This window comes from Delphinus delphis, chromosome 10 (assembly GCF_949987515.2).
Source record: "Delphinus delphis chromosome 10, mDelDel1.2, whole genome shotgun sequence".
Classification (NCBI taxonomy): Eukaryota; Metazoa; Chordata; class Mammalia; order Artiodactyla; family Delphinidae; genus Delphinus; species Delphinus delphis.
The window spans coordinates 88,899,190-88,916,654 of NC_082692.2; positions in this window are offsets into that span (position 1 = coordinate 88,899,190).

Genomic DNA, 17,465 nt, shown 5'->3' on the forward strand with positions numbered 1-17,465 from the left:
CATTTAATCCCAAGTTAACATCTCTCCTGTCATATCTCCTGGGCCATCTTTTTCACTCCAGCTGGTTGGTGGCAGCCACCAGGTATAACCTGACAATATCTCACCTATGTGTTGCAACAAACTTCCCAGTATCTGCCCTGGGCTTCTGTCCCAGAGCTGGGAGAGATTCCTGTGGAACTATTCCGATAAATGTGTGCAAACCTCCAAGTGCATCAAAGTTAACACCCCATGGTGCAAACACTGCCCAACAGAGGAAGGGAGATCTGATATGAATACACCCCTCCTCAACCTCTTGGTAGACAGTCTGCACAGGTCTTAAAGGGCTTGCAGCAGGGTAGAACCCCAGTGCCCACAGCAGTGACCAGCTTGGAGACATCTTTAAAACGCTTTTGCTTCTTCACTGTTTTACTGTTCCCTTGTCCTCATTCCCTGTGATCACTTTCCAGAACAAACCAACTGTGCCCAATCCCTTATCTTAGACTGTGCTTTTGAGGGAAACCCAGGTTATAAAAATTGTAATATACAACGACCTAATATGGAAGGTTTTGTATTAACCCCATTTTAAGATGAAGATACGGACACACAGAGAGGTTAAGTAACTTGCCCAAGGTCACACAGTACGTATTCAAACCTGGATGTGAACCCAGCCAGTCCAGCCCAGATCTTTATGGTCAGATCACTACAGTGTATGGCCTCCCTGCCTCCATCAGGACCATGTGAAATAGGGAGGCTAGTCTCAATGAAAAGAGGGCCATGCTACCTGTAGAAGGTAGATAGGGCAGAATTCTGAGGCAAGCACATAAATACATGCACACCTACGTAAAATGGCCACACTCACGTACACAACCTTCTCTTTTTCTGCTGTGTGGACCTCAAAATCTACCACACTATTTCACATTTCCTCCTAAAGTTTTGATAAAGAAGTTAGTAAAATTCAAAGGATCACAAGGTCTGATAAATTATCAGCAAGGATTCTTCCTTTTCACATCTGTTCTCATTCTACTGCCCAAGGGAATAGAGAAGTCCCAGCCTAGAGAACAGCTATTCCTTGAGATAATAGGCCTAGAAGTCCAGCCTTACTCCTCATAGCCCTCTATGACACTCTTTCATCCAGTGACTTGGAAAACAAAGATATTCTATGAGAATAGCATAAAACACCTCAGCAAATAAATCACAACCTGTTTTTTAATTTTTTTATGTTATTTATTGTTTTTTTAAACATCTTAATTGGAGTATAATTGCTTCACAACAGTGTGTTAGTTTCTGCTTTATAACAAAGTGAATCAGCTATATATATACATATGTCCCCATATCTCCTCCCTCTTGCATCTCCCTCCCACCCTTCCTATCCCACGCTTCTAGATCATCACAAAGCACAGAGCTGTTCTCCCTGTGACATGCACCTGTTTCCCACTAGCTATCTATTTTACATTTGGTAGTGTATATATGGCCATGCCACTCTCTACTTCGTACCAGATTACCCTCCCCCCTCCTAGTGTCCTCAAGTCTATTCTCTACATCTGTGTCTTTATTCCTGTCCTGCCCCTAGGTTCGTCATAACTTTTTTTTTTTTATATTCCATATATATGTGTTAGCATATGGTATTTGTTTTTCTCTTTCTGACTTATTTCATTCTGTATGACAGACTCTAGGTCCATCCACCTCACTACAAGTAACTCAATTTCATTTCTTTTTATGGCTGAGTAATATTCCATTGTATATATATGCCACATCTTCTTTATCCATTCATCTGTTGATGGACACTTAGGTTGCTTCCATATTCTGGCTATTGTAAACAGAGCTGCAATGAACAATGTGGTACATGACTCTTTTTGAATTATGGTTTTCTCAGGGTATATGCCCAGTAGTGGGATTGCTGGGTCGTATGGTAGTTCTGTTTTTAGTTTTTTAAGGAACCTCCATACTGTTCTCCATAGTGGCTGTATCAATTTACATTCCCACCAACAGTGCAAGAGGGTTCCCTTTTCTCCACACCCTCTCCAGCATTTATTGTTTGTAGATTTTTTGATGATGGCCATTCTGACTGCTGTGAGGTGTTACGTCATTGCAGTTTTGATTTGCATTTCTGTAATGATTAGTGATGTTCAGCATTCTTTCATGTGTTTGTTGGCTATCTGTATATCTTCTTTGGAAAAATGTCTGTTTAGGTCTTCTGCCCATTTTTGGATTGGGTTGTTTGTTTTTTTGATATTGAGCTGCATGTGCTGCTTGTAAATTTTGGAGACTAATCCTTTGTCAGTTGCTTAATTTGCAAATATTTTCTCCCATTCTGCGGGTTGTCTTTTTGTCTTGTTTATGGTTTCCTTTGCAGTGCAAAAGCTTTTAAGTTTCATTAGGTCCCATTTGTTTATTTTTGTTTTTATTTCCATTTCTCTAGGAGGTGGGTCAAAAAGGATCTTGCTGTGATTTATGTCACAAAGAGTGTCGTGCCTATGTTTTCCTCTAAGAGGTTTATAGTGTCTGGCCTTACATTTAGGTCTTTAATCCATTTTGAGTTTATTTTTGTGTATGACAAGCTGTGTTTTTAAATCACAGATATGGAAAGCAGAGCAGTTACTATTTACTAAGCATATACTATATATATGTCAGGGTATCTGAAAAACTGGAAAACACAAGACAGTCTCTTATTTTTAAAGGGATATGAATTGCATTTTCAAATAATACGCACAATATATTTTTTCAAATATCTTCTTCAGGAGAGCATCTCTCAATTTAAAGCCATGAGTCCAGCAATAAATAATCTAGAAAAAATGCAATAATGCTCAAAAGGTCTGAAATCACAAGGAACATAATGCACTTATTTTACAGCTAGTAACTCTTGTGGTAGAATTCAATGTGCGATTCCAAATACAGTGCTTTACTGCAAAGATGCCCATTAGTAACCGTCTATAACTTAACAGTGTCTAGTGTCTATATTTCAATTTATTTTATTGTCTATGAGTGCCTAGCATAATACCCTTCAGGGATAGAACCCTTTCAATCAAATAACATGTTGAAAATAAATTTTCTTTCTGTGGTCACCAGACTGTCCCTAAAGTAGTGAAAACCTATCAGCCTTTGTTATAAAGGTAGATGATGCAAAATGATTAAATTCGGCAGCTTAAGTCTAGGCACCAGTGCCCTCTGAAATGTTTAAGGATGTAACTGGCTCTTATCTATGGTTTAAAAGTGTTAGTGAAATCTTTTTTCTTTCCCCAGGGAACTCCAAACACTGAACGTCATTCTGGCCTTGATGCCATCATGTCCTGGCCACAATTAGAACTGTTCCCATCTAGCCTCGTAATGAAGAAAGTTCAAGGCCATCTCTCCAGATGCCTTGGGAATCCGTACCCACACAGATGGTGTTGCTGCTTTTATATCTGCCGAGACTCGCTGATGGAAGTGCTAGTTTCCTTGCAGGCCTACTCTTTACTAGGACATTTCTACCCACACATGTCATCACACAGTGTGCTCCTAACTCCATCTGAATGGTGAGAAGCCATAACCCTTAAGTTCCTTCTTTCTCCAGGGACCTTCCAGGGGTTAAGGGCATGAGCTCACAGAGCTCTGCCTGGGTTTCCATCCTGGCTTTCTCTATTCCCTGCTGTGGGAGCCTGGGGTAGATTAACCTCTCAGTATCTCAACTGCTTCCTTTGCAAAGGACTGATCATAAAATAATACTTATCCCAGGGTTGTTGCAAGAAATGAATAAAATATTTCATATGTTTTATGTGGTTTAGAAAAGAGTTAAGAATCTATAAATTTGGGGTCTCATTAGGTGATCATCTCTGACTAGGATCCAGGACCTGTAGTCAAGGTTAAATTTTAGCTCTGCCTAACCAATCTATGTGTTTTTCTTCTTGGCTTCAACACTGAGTCTCAACTGCTGTCTATCTTTAGATGCTCAGTTCAGGCCAAACCAGGTCCCCAAAAGACTCTGTTCTCTATCCTTAAGAGGTGCATCTTTCCCAGGTTAGAGTCTTTAGTTTCTTCACTCAGGTTTTACTTTTTACCTTCTCACCAGTCCATCTGTCTTACAATATTAACTCTTTTATGCCATGTATACTCTATACTTTTAATTCACAATTCCTGACTCCTGTACCATTCATTTATTCATTCCTTCAATGAATATCAACTGTTTGCCCTCTTCAAAATAGGGAAATACCAGTATAAATAAGGCAGAAAACAGGTTTATTAATTTTTTGTCTCTTGTCCCTCAGGTTCTAATTACCTGCAATACCATTATTCTAAAGTTCACACGTGAATCAATGTACTTTTTGAAACATCAGGTATCATAACAAGTTGCATATACTTAGATGAGGTTATCAAAAATCTACAGGGATGTACACATTCAGGGATCAAACATCTCCAGTGATTTATAGCATATGCTTTTCTTCTTCTGCTTCCCCCGGTGTGGTGACCTTTCTCATAAGGTTATCAAGCAATCATAAAGTTATTATGCATACATAAACACAAAGGTACAGGCCAATCTTATAAAGTAGCAAGTGTAGAGGGTAGAAAACACTCTACATTCACCTAACTACATATTTAGTAAAATAAAACAAGGATTTATAAAAGTCACTTTCTTACTCCATTCAGACTGCTGTAACAGAATATGATAGACTTTGTGGCTTATAAGCAGTAAAATTTATTTCTCACAGTTTTGGCGCCTGCAAAGTCCAAGATCAAGGTGCCTACAGATTCAGTGTCTGGTGAGAGGACTCTTCCTGGTTAACAGACGGCTGATTTCTCAATGTTTTCAACATACATAGGGGGCAAGAGAGCTCTCCAGGGCCTCTTTTATAAGAGCACTAATCCTATTCATGCGTCCTCCACCTTCGTGAATCACCTCCCAAAGACCTCATCTACTAATACAATCACCTTGGGCATTAGGATTTAACTTATTAATTAGCAGGGGGTGGGGACACAAATATTCAGTCTATCACAGTCATTCATGTGTCATAATGGCACTTTTCTCCATGCCATTCTGACAAAATGGCTCAGATCTCAATAGTTCCTATCCCAGTATAACTACTGTCGAGACAGACATTTTAAAATAAGAGAAAAAAAATCAAAACTCCATGATGTTTTATAACCCCTCCTCAAACATTTTTCCCCTATCCCTACCTTAACCAACTTTATAACCAGTATCAGAGGTTTAAGAACTAGTAATCTGACTGCCTTTAAAACACTGCCTAATTCTTTCTGTTCCTCAGTGCATTTATCTGGAGTCAGTCTGTATTATGCATACTTTTGCACCTTGATTTTTTTTTTTTTTCCTACGCATTAGACTAAAGTTCACATTGAGCAATTAGAGTGCTTCACAATGCATAAAATTACAGTTGTAAATGCATCCAGCAGATTATTTAGTGATTAAAATGTATCTTTGCAGATTAGGTAATAATTTTTCTTTGGGACGCATATAATGAAGACACATTTAAAGTCAAGAGGAATGAATTCACTGATTGACCTTAAATCATCTACTTTTTAAATATTGGAAGCAGGCTAAAGTATCAAGTTATACAAGTAATTTGTAGGTTAGAAAAGAAATAAATGTGTGTTTTTATTCCAAGGAAAGCATTTATCATTACTTTAGATGTTATCTAGATTATAAAATAATGAATCTACACCTTCCCGGCTTGAATTGATTGGAAGGATCCTAACAATGTGAATAGTATTTTCAAAATGCAAAACCTGATCTCTCCTTTGACTAAAATAAATTACAAAAATGTGGAAACATGTTCAGTAATGCTAATGACTATCTCAACTGTTCAGCAAAAAGTAATACAGCTTGAGTCAGATGTTTGCAGGCCATGACCAATTAATGCTCAAGAAAATTATCCACATAATCCAAGTAAAAACAACAAAAACAATACTTGGATCTGAAGAACTGAGCGGTTGAGATTCTGTATTTAAAATAACCACTCTTCACCTCAGGAGAAACTAACTTGGTCATAAGAACATATATAATGTTATTTTTCTATATTCATAAGAAAAAGCCCAGACCACCTAACTTAGAGAAATTCTGCATGTACCCATATTATTAAAGTTAGGTTTCATATTGATTCAAATTTCCTGGACAAATCACAATTAATAGTTGAAATGTGAGGCAGTATGGAAACATTTTTTCTTCTTCCAGCTTTCTTGGGGTAAAATAGACATATAACATTGTATAAGTTTAAGGTGTACAAAGAAATGATTTGATATATGTATATGTTGCCAAATGATTGCCATAATAAGGTTAGTTAATACATTCGTCACATAGTTACTTTTTTTTTTTTTACGTTGTTGCTTCACTTGCTCTGCCATGGCCTCACTGTGGGTGCAATGTATCTTCTTGGCCCTTGATTTCAGATGTGACTCTGTCACTTGCTTTGGTCAATGATAGGTAGGCAGAAGTAAGAGCATGCCAGTGCCAAGCCTGTGTTGAAAGAGAACTGGCATACTTTTACTTGCTCTTTTGCACCTCTGCCACCACCATATAAAAAGCATGACCTACCCATCCTGCTGGTCCAAGAACCATGAGAGACCTGTGGACTAAATCCATAGTCCTACACTAAGAGATGGAGCTATCCAGCTACTGCAGCCTAAAGCAGGGTATCCTTACTAAGCCTAGCCTTGACCAGCCACATCCCAGCCAACCTGAAAACACATGCTCAGTAATAAATGATTATTGTCACTTTAGAGGTTTGTTACACAGCAAGAATAAATTGATACGAGGGGAGAATAAATAGAAAACTTAGCTTTAGTTACCTAAATCTTATTAACCAGTTCCCTATTCCCCAGGGCAGAGATAGATTTATGTTCTTTAGCCATTTGTTTATTTAATAATTTTATTATAAACCTACTAAGTGTCAGGTATTATATTATATATTGGGGATACACCAATGAATAAGAGGAAGTATTTATATAATTTAGTTATGGATAAAGATAAGAAATAATTATATAGCTTTATAACTGTTGAGGAGAGACATGTATCTGCTTTATGAGAACATTAGGACCTTCAATCCTTGACTTACCTGGTCAATCAGGGAATACTTCCTGGAGGAAATGGCCCACTAGCTAAGTTTAAAGAATGAATAGAGATGCAACTGCCTCTCTGCTCTACTGGCAGCAGCGATCTTAGGTTTAAACTGACAACCTAACTCATGAGACTCAACATACTTCAACTAGCATCAGGCTGACTGATCTTTAGAAAAAGATACAGAAAGGAAACAATTGAGAATGTGCACAGCAGGAGCATTACTGACTTGCTATGGCTCCCAGGCACACTTTAAGTCATTCCACACTCGAGAGAAGCGTAGCTGTGAAAGACAAGCTAAGTATGTGCAGAGCTTCGGCTTTAAAAAGTCTCAGCCCTCAGCCCATTCCAACTTTTATGCCTAGTATTTTGGGCATCCACTCAGGGGTATGTCTTACCCATACGTTCTCAGCCGCATCTCATCATCAACACTACATACTTAAAAAAATAGGTGTTTCAGCCAGTCCTGTAGTCCCCAACTGGACTATCACTTATTTTGATCCAATACAAGTATACTTCCAGAAACTCCTTGAGTTGATATGGCAAGAATAAATGACCATGGGCAATCCTCCTGTGTCCCAGAGGCCAAAGGAAAGGCCAAAACCAGCTACTGACCGTTTTAATCTACAGAATTATCCAGAAGTCGGAGTGGGAATGTAGAGGGACATGGTTTGACAATAAAAAAGTTGTGAATAGAAGGAAAAGGATGCTTTAAAACCCTAAAGTAAGAAGAAAACATGTCATCATTATGCTGGAACTGAAAATAGTTCAATAATTGTTTATTGCAGGGCCGATATAGTGAGAGACGGGGGCTGAATAAGTAAACAGAAATAATAAGAAGAGATAGCCAAAACTACACAGGATCTTTATGAGCCAGGGCAAGCATTTGGAATTTTACACTGAGAGGAACCAAGGCTGTGAAATTACACACATACACACACACTCACACATAAAATGTATACATATATTATATACACATATATATGTTCATATATACTGCATGTTTGCAAGAGTAATTTTTGAAAAAGATTTCTTTGTATACAATATGGAGAATGGAATGGAGCTGCAGAAGAACATAGACAAAAAGATTAGTTAGAAGGGCATGACCATAATTCAGGCAAAAGATAGTCTTGACTAGAATAAGGACACAAGGACAGAGAGAAATGGCTAGATTAGAAAAAATACCTAGGAGGTAGCACTGACCTTAATTAGTGATCAATACATGGGGATGGAAAAGAAGTTGGAAGAGTTAGCTTATTAGACCACGGAAGAACAAGGAGACAGACAGTTCCATTTTGGAATGTTTGACGTTGAGTTATTTGAGGAACATCCAAATATAAATAACCAGTAGGGAGATATAGAAAGTAGTCTGGCACTCAGAATTTCTGAAAAGTCAAGTAAGATGAGGACAATTACAAATAAGTCCCTGTTCATCTATGAAGATTATTTCAGTCATATTGTGGGAGTCAAGGCCAGGTTCCAGAGATTGAAGAATGATAGGGACATGAAGAAGCAGAATGAACAAATGTTTCTATAGTCTGAATATTTGTGTCCTCCCCAAATCCCTAAGTTGAAATCCTAATGTCCAGCATGATGATATTAGAAGGTGGCGGCTTTGGGAAGTACTTAGATCATGAGGATGGAGCCTCATGAATGGGATTAGTGCTTTCATAAAAGAGAACCCAGAGAACTCTATCCCCTTTTGACATGTGAGGATACAACCAGAAACCTGCAACCCAGAGAAGGGTGTTTCCCCAACCATAATGGCTTCCTGACATCAGCATTCACGGCCTCCGGAACTGTAAGAAATACATTTCTTTTGTTTATAAGCCACTCACTCTGTGGTACTTCATTATAGCAGCCCTGATGGACTAAAACAAGTGTAGAATGTTTTACCATGCCTTTGGCTGTAATGGAAAGGCAAGTAATGTACGTGATGGAGACTGTCACTGCCAGTCATTTGATGGTGATTTTTTTTTTTTATTATAGGGACAAAAAAGTAATTTTCTGGTCAATTAAAAATAAAAGTCTAAACAATTCATTCTGAGTGACTTGCATTTGAGATTATGTAGTTGTGTTTGCTTTGTCCATAGATAAATGTTTCAATCTGTTCACAAATAATCTCCAAATTCCATCTCACTTAAACTGACTAATAACATTATGTAACATATATGAAAAAATGTGTTTTTCTTTATGAAAGGCATCCCATCTGCATTATAAAACACATAGAAACCCAAAATTTTTATATTTTAATTTTTGATCCAAGTTATGCCTTCCCTGCACATAGGGCATAAATAGTAAATAGTTTGATTCAGACCCCTAGACTCGCGGTGAGTTTTGTCTTTCCCTTTGTTAACTGATTATGACCCTCAACCTCGTCTAAAAGACTGGCTGCAATTAATCAACTTTACATTACTTATTTTCTAATAATTTCAAAAGCTGAATTACTAGACCCATCTGATGTCAATGGCTAGGACATGGGTACAATAGAATTGTCCCTCAGTTATTTCAAAAAGCATCCACTTTCTCAAAGATACTGTGTTGAAATGAAGTCCTTTCAGAAAGTTGATTCTGGTCTCTTTGCCTCCTCTTCACCACCAGCATTCTACATTTCATCTCTTGTTCCACCACTTGTTACTCCATCTGTTTCAATGGCTGTGGTTATAATTTATAAACTTTGCCTGCATTGTATCTTACTCTCAGTCTGCATCTTCCAACGAAAACTCCTTTGAAGTCTGTCCCTTACATTAGACTTTTTCCTTTTTTTTTTTTTTTTTTTGGTACGCGGGCCTCTCACTGCTGTGGCCTCTCCCGTGGCGGAGCACAGGCTCTGGACGCGCAGGCTCAGCGGCCATGGCTCACGGGCCCAGACGCTCCGTGGCACGTGGGATCCTCCCGGACCAGGGCACGAACCCGTGTCCCCTGCATCGGCAGGCGGACTCCCAACCACTGTGCCACCAGGGAAGCCCTTCCCTTGTGTTTTGTCGCCAATGTAGTCTCCACTTTAGGTAACCAGAGGATAAATTAGTTCTCACAACCATTTTATTTTCTTTTTCATATTCTGTAAACCAGAATGGCTCATGCAATAAAAATATACCAGGAAAAGAAATTGACACAGAAGCCACAGAATCTATGGTAACTTTCTATAAAGAGTTCAAAACTAAATAATTAATTACATCAACTTTTTTGGTAAAAAGTAATCCATGGACAAAAAACTATCAGTACAGAATGTTATTTTTAAAAAGCTGAATACCTCACCTCCTGTTCATTTCTAGTGCTGCTTCTAAGAAGCAATCCCTTTTAATCATTTTAATTCTTCTCCTTTTCATAGACAATTTTCTACATTAGATGTTTATTCCATTTTTCTTATCAAAATCAGTCAGGACCTATTTTGTTCTGTTATGAAGGTGATGTAATTAGTTCAGTTAAATAACAGTTAAAGTATTAGTTTGCCAAGGCTGCCATCACAAAGTACCAATAACTGGGTGGCTTAAACAGAAATGTATTTTTTTATATTGATAGTTTATAGAAAAAAATACATAGATTTTCATAGGATGAGGGTCCACCCTAATGATCTCAGTTAACATTAATGACCTCTTTAAAGGCGCGATCTCCAAATACAGTCATATTCTGAGGTACTAAGGGTTACATGCCCATATTGTTACTGCGTGAATTTATTTTATTACAAAATCAACTAAGATGCCTAGACAAAAAGAATAAAACAGTGCTGCTAAGTCTGGCAGCTCAGATGAGAGGTTTTTACACAAGTTTTTTCCTAACTTTCTAGCAACTGTACACAATGATAAATCATTTCAGTATGTCTCATACATAGACCACCATTGATAGTCATTAGATATTCCAAATCCATAATTGTAGTATAGGCTAAACAGAAACCATTTTCTTCTTGAAAACATTTGTCACAGAGACCACAGACTTCTTGTTTTCATTTGCACTGACTGCTTTCTAAGTATGGTATAAAACTGCCATTCTAAAATCTCATTTTACTGAATGTTTGTGTGAATTGCAATGTTGTCTGGATCCTATCTCTTCCTTTCGCTTAAATTACTCTTATTTTGCTGGAATACATCCTCAAGATTTTCTTCATAAAAATTTTAGAAACTTTGTCAACAATTTGTCAAGAAGGTATCAAAGTATGAGATTTTTAAAAAACTCTTTCTGTTTGGTGTTTACTTGGTTTTTCCAATTTAAAGCTAAGCTTTTTTTTCCCCCGGGTTTTATCATTTTTCCTCATATTCTATTTTCTCCACTCTGTTGTGTGAAGTTGTCCTTTGAATTAAACTTCATGTCTCAACATCTCTCTTCTCTCTCTCATTCTGCATATCTGCTGTTGTTGTCAAGGAATTATGTTATGGGCGATTTTGTTTGATTAATCTTTAGGTATTTCTACTGATCTTTTATTCTGACCATTTATGTTACATATTTTTCTGAGTATTTCTTTTTTTTCTGTTGCTTTATTTCTTTATATGTCATGTAGTTTTAAGAAACTTTACAAAACCTTTGTCCTATTTCATAAAATTCCTCTCTCATAGTCTCAGGTATAATAAGGACTTAATATTTTTTAACTCCTCTTTTTCTCATTCAATATAATTTGGAGAGGCACTTAAATCATTTGCCCAATAAACAATATTGAATTTAACAGAAGCCTTTTAGAAAAACATCCTTAAAACTGCTAGGTTTATAATAGGCTATTTTCATGGAAAACCTCCTTGCAATTGATTTGAGCAGATTAACTGTGTATATGAGAAAACGACACATATACGTATTATTTAATTAGCCATTTAAGTTTAATTAAGGTAAACTTTATACAAGTTTGAGAAGAACTTATAGTGATTGTACATAATTGTTTCTTGAGAGTAAAGTGTGCATTTAACGAATTCTGAGCTTACTAATTAATCGAGGAGCTAATTTAGTTTTTCGCTTATAATCAGCAGCTTCACTTAAGATCTAAAGAAATATGAAAATCTTGAGAGACTGTAAAAATTTGCACTAAATAATTTGATTTATATCAAAGCATAACTTGAATATTGAGGCAAGAATAATTTTACATCTCTTGAATGATTCCTTCACGTTAGGAAAATGTAAACTATTTAACTGTCATTTTAGCCAGTACCTGGCTGCTAGTAAGTATGAAGACTCATTTCTTTTACTACCATAAAATACTCTTTTTCTATGGCATACATTTTTACTTTTATTCTTTATTCTGGAAATAATGGACTCATCTGTACACTACCCAGAGTTCTCAACCTTTGAGCTACAGTCAATGACCAGTGTGGATGTTATACCTTTTGGGATGAGTGTGTCTGCAAAATTAAAAGGGGAAAAGAGTTTATCTGAACATAGGATAACCAAAGAGGTAGATGATGAGAGTTGCAAACGAGTTGCCTAGAAATATCCATTTTCCATCTCTTACTACCCACACATCCCAGGTTTTCCCCCAGAGGTCAATGTGCTTATCCTTCCTTGCAGCTAAGAGATGCAATTAAAACCATGGCCACTGTAGTGTAGGAGATACTCATGGAGAGGGTTTTCTTCTTGACACAAAAACGCAAATCTATCAAAGCAAAGAGTGTTGACCGCTGCCCATTTCCTTTATTCCTGCCCCAAATATGGTCGCAATAGCTGGTGGTACAGTAGCCATCGTGTGAACATGAGTATAAAAAAATCCACATTTTAAAAATAGTGAATAGTTAGGAGGAGCTAGGATAGATTGTGTGTTCCATCAGCCAGAGAACCAGCCCTCAATTTTCTAACATGCAATGTTTTTATTTTTAAGTGAACGTAGATATTTGTCTTACTATTTTTGTTGCATTTTCTATTACTTGCAGCTATATTTAATCCTTACTGATATACTGACCTCCTGAACAATGTAATAATTTGGTCACTTCAACTCTGAAATCTTCAGCTTCTCATCTAAAAAAATAAACTAAAAGGAGATAATAATAGTATCTAATTGTTATGATGATATAATGAGATCAACGAATTTAAACCTGTGCATATTAGTTATTGCTGAATAACAACTTACGCCAAAACTTAGTGGCTTACAATATTAATAAAATTTTATAAATTCTCACAGTGACAAAGAGGACTGTGAGAGTGGCTTAGCTGGACATTTCTGGCTTCATGGGCTTTAGTCACATGTTTGAGAGCTGTAGTCATCGGAAGCCTTGACTGGAGCTGAGGGATCTGCTCTCAGTGTGGCTCATCAACATAGCTGGCAAGTCATGCTGTCTGTGGGCAGGAGGCCTCAGTTCCTCCTCACACAGACTCCCCAGCGGGGCTAGTTGAGTTACCTCACAACAGGGCGGATGCCTTTCCCTAATGCAAATAGTACAATAGAGTCAGATAAAAGCTATCCTTTTTATCATCTGCTCTTAGAAGTTGCATGGCATCATTTTTACCTCATTTTATTCAGTAGTAACAAGTCCAAAAAGTCCATCTTACATTGAGGGGGAAGGGAATCAGCCTCCAACTTTAAAAGGGAAGTGTATCCAAGAATTTATGGGAATTAAAAAAATTACCATAGAAGGACAGTAAATGATCTTTCCTCTCCCACTAACTTCTAGCCTACCACCTTTCCCTCCATGACTTCTCCATGCCCACATCAAGACACACACACACACACACACACACACACACACACACACACACACACACACACACACACACACACACCCCAACACACATATTTCCCACTGTTTCCTTTGCCTCAAACTGCGCCCCCCCCCCAACCCAGGTTGTATGTAAAAAGAATACAGTTTTTTGGTTCCGCAAAGCATTTATATAAGATTAAGCTTTATTTCAAAGAAACAAAAGAGGTTCAAGCTCTTCCAAGAATTCATTACTGGGCAGTGGTAAAATATCATCAAAGGTCACAGCTTGTTATTATAAAAATTACAGCATGCTTTGACTCAAATCAAATTCCTTGACACGCAGCATATATACCAACAAGAGGTAGATATACTGGGGTTAACATATGTCAAGTATTGCCCTGACCCCTGATTCTAGTACTAAATGATGTGTGACTCTAAGAGAAATAGACCAATTTCCATAAACTTGATATGAGGAGCAGTTTCTTTACAGTCTCACCATCTGCTGTTAGTTAAAAGTTTTGTGCCTGCAAAGTGGTATTTTTACTCCCCACCCTCTACCCATTTAAATGCTGTACTGAACAAGAAGATTTATTGAAAATGAGGAGAACTATTTCCATACATATTCCAAAGCACTCATTAATGAGAGTAGAGTACCAATTTCATTTTGAAAACATACTTCAGCTTCCAACATACTGGAAAATTTTAACTGATTATGAGTTATAGCATCATGTTAAAAATGCCTTTTGATGCTTTATGATGGTGAAAAAAGGATCACACTTCTATGTTTTAATGATTAGTTGCAGGCTTGACAAAAATCTCTGCATGTCTCAGTGTAAACATTTGGGCACAAATATTGTTAGCTTTTAGTATTAGTTAAGGATGCACTGGCCTTCAGATCATATCAAGTGACTAGAAATTATATAGAGAGACACAAGTAAGAAACAGAGCTTGGTCAGATTTTAGGATGAGAGGAAACTAACCTGGGGTGAGATGTATCTAGTGTGTGGAAAGTATAGACACATTACTGAATGTCTTTACTATTTACTCATGTGATATTTCCGACTGCTCTGACAACCTTACATCCTAGTGTTAATAGCCTTTACTCATTTATACTACACTCAAGTATTTAAGGAAGTTTCACTTAGGGTGATTTGCCCAGGCAACAACTGGTGTTCTCTACCTTATACCACCTTCCCTATAAATTTTTGTGTACTATGGGTAAAAATCAATTATTGCCACTAATAAAAAACCTGACACTCTCAATGGCATTCACCAATGACCATGTATTTTTCTCGAGTCTACAGCTCAGCTGAGTTAGCTCTGCTCCCTGTATATTCATTTGAGAGGTTTTTTTTTTTCCCTTAAACTTGGAAGCCAACATTTAAAATCTATTATTTGTGAACATGTTAATCCAGAAGCAGTTGAACAAAACCATTCCACTGGTTCTTTATTTTTTTAAGGGTTTTTATTTTTTTAATAAAAATTTTATATATTTAAGGGGTATGACATAATGATTTGATATACATATACACAGTGATATGATTACTACAGTCAAGCTATTTAACATAGCTTGTGTGTGTGATGAGAGAACCTGAAATCTCTCCTAGCAAATTTTTAGTATTCAGTACAGTACTGTTAATTATAGTCATCATGCTGAACCTTAGATATCTAGAGTGATTCGTCCCACATAACTGCAACTTTTTATCCTTGGACCAACATCTCCTCTTCCCCCATTTCCCTGACCCCTGTGACGTCCATTCTACTCTCTACTTGACTCTCTTAGATTACACATATAAGGGAGATCATGAAGTTTGTTTCTTCCTTTGTCTGACTTATTACACTTAGCATAATGTCTTCCAGGTTCATGCATGTCGTAGCAAATGGCAGGACCTCCTGTTTTAATGTTATCACAATTTCTTTATCCATGCATCTGTCAATGGACACCTAAGTGTTTCCATGTCTTGGGTATTGTGAATAATGCTGCAATGAACATAGGAACACAGATATCTCTTCCAGAATTTAATTTCCTTTGGGTATAAACTCACAAGAGGGATTTCCGGATCAGAGGGTAGTTCTATTTCTAATTTTCTGATGAACCTTCATATTGTTATAATGACTGTATCAATTTATGTTCCCACCAATAGTTCACAAGGGTTCCCTTTTCTCCACATCCTCACGTTTGAGACCCCATTTTAAGGGGACCACAACTTTCAGGGAAAAGCTCTGCACAGAGAAGAAGAAAAATTGCTCATACCCCACTGCACAAACATATACCAAACCTTTGCTTGTGTCACATGTCATGTCTGCTAGCAACCCACTGGCCAAACAAATGACTTTGCCAAACCCAAAGTCAAAGGGCAGAGAAGTATACGTATGTCATGGATGTTCATGGAGAGAAAATAAATACTTTTTAATAATAATCTAATCTAACACACTATAAAAATTATGGCTTTTTAGAACCAAACCTACAGAATAAATCGTACTGTAAACAATCTTCATTGGCAAAATTATACTTTTCAAAACAATTCTGACATAATACAGTTTGGGGGGGATTAAAGTTATTTATGCAATTTAATTTGGACTGAGTGATGAAAAATAACGGATTTCCTGCGAATATAATGATTTAAATCATTTGTAATATCCTAATCAACGTCTCTGATTATTCAACGGTGCTGTATAGAGTAAATTAGTGTTGGTGGCTAATTCCTAAACAGATTATCAGCATTATCATCCGCTTCATCAGTCGTCAAGTCTTTATTTTGGCCATACTACCTATACGCACTCTATTTAATACTGAGGATACAAGATAAACACAGATAAAATGGTTTCTAATTTGGTGGAACTTGCAAGTTACTGGAAAATCAACACATTAGGTAACTGATTTTTTTTAAAAAGTTGATATAGAAAAGCTTGATATAAAGAAAAACATAGGATTCTATGAAAGCTTATGGCAAGGAGAATAATAATTTACAAAGTCAGGAAAGGCGTTTGTAAGAATAATAAGTTACAAAGTCAGGAAAGGCATTTCAGCTGAGACATCAAGGGTGGGTAAGAGTATTGGCACATGGAAGGTGCAAGGGAGATATTCCTAGTTTGGAATGAACATGGCTTTTGTGAATAGCTGCTAGAAGTCCCACATTCCAAATGGCTTCAGTGTAGAGTAATAGGGGGGTAAATGACACAAATTTAAGCTGAAGAGGTAGATAAAGTTGAGATCTTGAAGAATCTCTCAGGAGTATGGAAAGTGCCGAAGGTCTCAGTCAATGGCACCTTTTGAAAGGTCTTAGAAAGTGGACCATGGCGGTGGAGAATAGGGACGGATGGAAGCTGACTGCATGCATGCAATATTTAGGAGGGAGGATAAAAAGATATTAGTGCTTGGGTTGTAAAGGTGGTGGAGGAGAAACAATGGGAAAAAAATGCAAATAGAAAAGCTAGTTTAAGTTGAGTTATTCTAAGAGTCCCCACTGACAATATCAAAGAACAGACAATTTGTTGGATACCCACAAAGACCCGGTGTTTTTAAGATCAGCAATCTCTTACTGGCTTTACCCTTTGGTTATCAACTGATACCGTATTGCTGTGGTCAACTTTTCCCACTGAAGTCATTTCCAATCTACTTTTTTCACTTTAGGGCTATAGGGTGCCAGAGAAGAACTCTTTCCTTTTATTGGTTGACTAACAGAGTTGGGTTTAAGAACAGCATGACTGGCTTTCCTCTCCTCAGTAAAGGGTAGATATGGGGATAGTAAAAATTGCACATTCCCCCATCAGAAGGGAATTTAAAGGAGTCCCCATTTTATATGCTGACATTTGAATTAATGTCTTTCTGA